The sequence below is a fragment of the Silene latifolia genome, chromosome 7 (genome assembly GCF_048544455.1).
Source record: "Silene latifolia isolate original U9 population chromosome 7, ASM4854445v1, whole genome shotgun sequence".
NCBI classification, from domain to species: domain Eukaryota; kingdom Viridiplantae; phylum Streptophyta; class Magnoliopsida; order Caryophyllales; family Caryophyllaceae; genus Silene; species Silene latifolia.
Window position 1 is genome coordinate 95,213,697 of NC_133532.1, and position 5,099 is coordinate 95,218,795.

The 5,099-nt window shown below is 38.0% G+C and overlaps 1 long non-coding RNA gene across 1 annotated transcript; it reads right to left on the minus strand.

The window, feature by feature from the left end:
* Positions 1-1,312: 1,312 nt before the first annotated feature.
* On the minus strand, positions 1,313-1,817 carry LOC141591181 (uncharacterized). Its single transcript, XR_012520715.1, has 3 exons — positions 1,761-1,817; positions 1,548-1,643; positions 1,313-1,401 (listed from the first exon to the last, which is right to left on the minus strand). It is a non-coding gene; the product is annotated as an uncharacterized LOC141591181 (long non-coding RNA).
* Positions 1,818-5,099: the final 3,282 nt, after the last annotated feature.

Here is a 5,099-nt window from a genome sequence, read left to right on the forward strand (position 1 = left end):
TGAAACTTAATGTTATTATAAATAAATCAGTATTATAAACTTACATATTAATCAAGCGCTTAAAAGTCTCGCTTGGTTGATGATGTAAAGAGTCCAACCAGAAAACTTTATTCCTTGTCGGCATGATGGCTGCTAGCACCCAATGAGTCCTACATCAAGAGACATCATCATTATTAACAAGTACATATATTAGTTATGAAAATGCAATTGTAGGGGGAAACGTAATATTAATTTGTTTATTACCCTTTTTCATTATAAGCGCCAAAAATCAGCTTCTTGGTTGTCGCCAATTGCTGAGCAATATAATCTACCCGTTGTTCGAACGAGAAATCCGCAATAAACAAAGATAAAACATAGGGGCACAGGAATCCGTATTGATCAGATGGAATATTCTTCTCGGGGATCACTCTCAATTTCAATATCCTACATTATTACGGTATTAATTCCGGTATTTAAAACACTATCTAGTAGTCAAAATATTAGACTATGAAATTATTTATTAAGAAACTTACTTCATCCAAACAAATACGTGTGCTATATCAATCTGGTCTAGGCCAACCCATACGGCTAGCATATCCCATGATAGATGTGCTTGGCGCTCAACTCCTAGAATATCCTCCTCGAGCGGAATAACTATCAATTGCTCGGTGGCTATGCGATGGCCACCCTCCTCATGCAGTTTCCTCATCGTCACCGTTCTTACATATCCCATGTAATCCTTCCCTTTATATTGTGTGTCGTTTAAACTCCTAACTTTCAATGATGAGGTAGTAGTAGCAGGTAAGACTGGGGACTTAGGCTTATCAGTCTTTTTTGTCCCCTACACAAAATTACCATGCTTTTTATAAATACAGACAAAATATAAATAAAGGGAGCGAGGTTTTTAAAAAAATGGAGAAGTTAATTAAATACCTCATCAAGTTGTTGTCTCGACGAGGTCGTTGGCATGTCTGTGGACTTAGGCTTATCCGCCAAAGCCGGCTTTTTTGTTCCCTACAAAAAAAAATAACATATAAATTTAACATATAAAAACATTCAACAATTAAAAATGTAACATATATATAAAGGTATTTCTTCTAACCCCAACTGCTTTCCGCTGCTGAGGCGGAGATATCTTCGCCAAGTAGATGTGAGTTTCAGGCCATTGGATGAAACTTCCAAGCGCATCTCCCGAATGGTAATGTCGTCACGAATCGGGACAGAGCGGTTGCAAGTTTTCATGGCCTGGTAAGACTGTAGTTATCTCTACTTTGGTATGATTCGGCAAAAGTTTTTCGCCATGAACTACGCTTTCCGCTTGCTGCATTTGGTGTGCATTTCTACGAGACCCCGGCCAACACGCACATGTGGCTTTTCGGTTCTATTAGGGTCAGCAAGAATAACTGGCCTCTTGTTTACGGCCTGAAGAATATACACATACATTATTATATCTTTGCAAAAACGCTTGAATTCAAAAGATTTTGCAAAAACGCTTTCTGTCTCAGGCCGATTTTTGCACAAACTTCAGCATTCATATAAATTTAACTAATTAAACACTTCATGCATACCTTACTGAAAACAGGGAACTGACTTGAAGGGGATGTATGCTGTTTTCCATCAGCCGTCTTCTCAAGTTGCATCTCCTTTTCAGACCCATTATTTACCTAATAAAATTAACCAATGGCTCCATGTTAGAAGTTATAGGATTAGAGCTGGCAGTAAACACACCCCCTGATCTTACCCAAAAAAAAAGAAAAGAAAAATAAAGAAGTATTAGGTACCTGATCGGCTTTAGTTGTTACAACTTCAGAAGCATTATTAGGTACCTGATCTTTCTGAAGCTCGTTGACCGATACTTCCTTCTTATGTATTGCCAAGGTAGTAGCGGCCTCTTGACCAATCTGTTGTACCTTATTATTACACCCTTTAGAAATGACATCCTCCATCATCTTCACTTCTTCTTCGGAAAGCTTACCTCCAAAGATTCACTTTAGTAGTACGGATGCCATTAACTGAAGCTGCTTGCCAAGAATGTAATGTGTCAACAATTTTTATCCCAACAATAACATGTGAATTGAACTTAAATGAAAATAATAGAATAAATGTTACCATCATATTATTTGTCATCATATTTGTCACGCGACGACCGGGATCCTTTAGGCGTGTGCCCTTCTTTATAAGTTACATGCCGATCCACCTCTTTCACTCCCTTTGCCACCTACACATTAACATGGTAACATTTATACACGTAAATGTGTATCAATGCAAGTCCAAGTGTGATTAAAAAAATATAGTCTCACAGGGGAATAATGCATGCTACTTACGAGGTTCTCTTCTATCTTTCTGTAACCGCCTCGAGAACCATACCATTTCCCCTTCTTGCATGAAATGTTAGCACGATTTCTTCTGCTAACGGCCTTCCTTTACACGAGCTTTCATCGGGTATAATAAAGCCTTCCTTTACACGAGCCAAGTATAACTCCGCCAATTTTGGATTCAAATTTCTAAAATCATCTAAATGGATAGGCACAAACTGTCTTGTGCAAGTACCAATCCAACTGGAGAAAAGACCCGCTTTTGGACCAAAAGGGGAAACCCATCTCACTCCATGTTATTTTGAACGGTGCTTAGCGGCTATAGTCGCAAGGACTTTCTGGCACTTCGTAGCACCCCTCTCACCAGGCTTATTATCACCAGGCTTATTATTCTTTTGACTTCTTTTACGTTTTTCACCCATGATAATCCTAAAACCCAAATATGAATGATATAGGAAATGAACAACTTAACAACGTACATGCAGAGTATTATCTAAAACCCTAATAGGAATGAAAATTTAAAACAACAGATTGAGCTTCTAAAATCCTAAACCCTAATAAGAGGAGTGAAGTAGATGATGCGGGATGATAAAGATAACAAAGAAGACGAAAAACAAACAGATGCATGAAAAAGAAACAAGATGATCGTCTTAAAACCCTAATGACGAAACACAAAATTAAAGTGGACATACCTGATGATGATGATGATAAAGAGAATGAGCAGGATGATAAGGGAAGGCAACGGAATCAAGGCGTCGGAAATTGGACGACGGTAAACAAGAATGTAGAAAGCGAGGAAGAGAGAAGAATTAACTCAGGATACCAACGGTTGAACTAATAATGTTGTGTGTGTTTGTGTATGGCATGCTGTATGGGTTTCTAAATTAGTTTTTTATTAAGACAAACTATTGACAACGGGTGCTCAAAGAAGAACCGTTGTTATATGTTAATAACAACGGGTCAATAAAAGTCAACCGTTGTCAAAAGTTTATTACAACGGTTAAAATATACCCGTTGTAATATATTTTCACCAAATTTGCGCCAAATGAAATATGTCAAAAAAATCATTGACAACGGGTAGAGGTACTACACCCGTTGTTGAAAGTATTAACAACGGGTAATTTAAATATAACCGTTGTTATTGTTGAACCTTTTTTTTTTTTTTTTTTTTAAATTACTGTAATTCCATTACAGTCCAAACCTGTAACAATACATACTGTAACAGCAGAAGCACCATATACTGCAACATTATTCAGCAATTTCAACACCAGCATCCACATCTAATAATAAGATCAAGAAAATAAGACAACACCAGCATGCATGCATACTCCATATCTAAGCTACAGGATTTACCATGCCATGCAAATTTGGGAATTTTTATTTAACAATATAATGACCATTATTGATTTACCAATAAATTAAACCATCAAATTATTGGTCTGAAAATGACTCAAAATGTTGGTCGTCCATATCACTGTGTCCTGATGAACTATCTCAGGATCGGGGACGTTTTTTGGATGTCATAGTTTCTTCGTTAACCCAAATACCTTCACCATGGTCATCACGCATATAGATGCTTTCAGTGTCCTCATGATCAGTGTCAACATCGTCGAAATAAGATACAGTGGTAGACTGATCCATTCCCTCAAAAACGACATCCTGATCATCATCACCATTATCGGATGGACTACTCCTTCTACTCCTTATAGACAGTACAACAGACCACTACTTATCCATAGGATCGGTGACATAGAACACTTGTTTAGCTTGAGATGCCATTATGAAAGGATCATCCTTATTATTGCCAACCTTACCCAGATTGACCAACGTAAATCCCATCTTATCCTTTCGGACACAATGGATGTTGTTATCAACCCAGTTACATCGAAACAAAGGCATTGTGAAATCAATGTAATCTAGTACCAATATTTCTTGAATAACACCATAATAAAGGCATTTTCCCCAAATAGGCTTTTTATCTTTTGAAGTAGCAAAGTGCATTGCCTCAAATTCAGAACTCACACCACTATTTTGCATTGTGCTCACCTCATCTTGCTCGTGGGTGTAAAAAGTATATCCATTAATGGCAAAACTGTTGTAAAAGGTGACCCTGGCATTTGGACCTAAACCAAGACGTAGTAACCTAGGAGAGATGTCATCACCAGTTTGATCAGTACACTCTAAGACAATATTCCTAAACCACTCTGCAAACGTCTTCGTATGCTCGTTCGCAATCCACTTCTCGGTCTTGTTTTGGTGATCGTATTTGAGCTCATCTTTGTGTTGTTGAATATAAGGTTGCACCTCATCTTCGTTGTTTAGCACATACATGTGTGCTAAATGCAACATTTCACATGTCACAATTTTTTCAACCCGGCCCCTAATACCTTTTCCGGTCATCCAATCACTATGACGATTCTTAGGAACGCCAATCAACTCCTTCGGGGAGAGATGAGCGTAACAATATGAAAGAGCTTCGTCTAAAATAGCGCGTTCAACAATACAACCTTCCGGACGATACCGATTAGATGTATAGTCCTTGTAGACTTTCATCAATCTTTCGAAAGGATATTGGTATCTCAAGTACACGGGCCCAAGGTACAAAATCTCCCTAACCAAGTGAATGGTCAGATGAATCATGATAGTGAAGAAAGAGGGTGGAAAATACATTTCCAACTGACAAAGAGAGGTTACAACGAGGTCCTGCAATGAATCCGCGTCATCGGGATCGATGACTTTCTCGCATATGGACTGGAAGAAGAGACAGAATCTAGTTATAGCATATCTTACCTTTTCAGGTAAAAT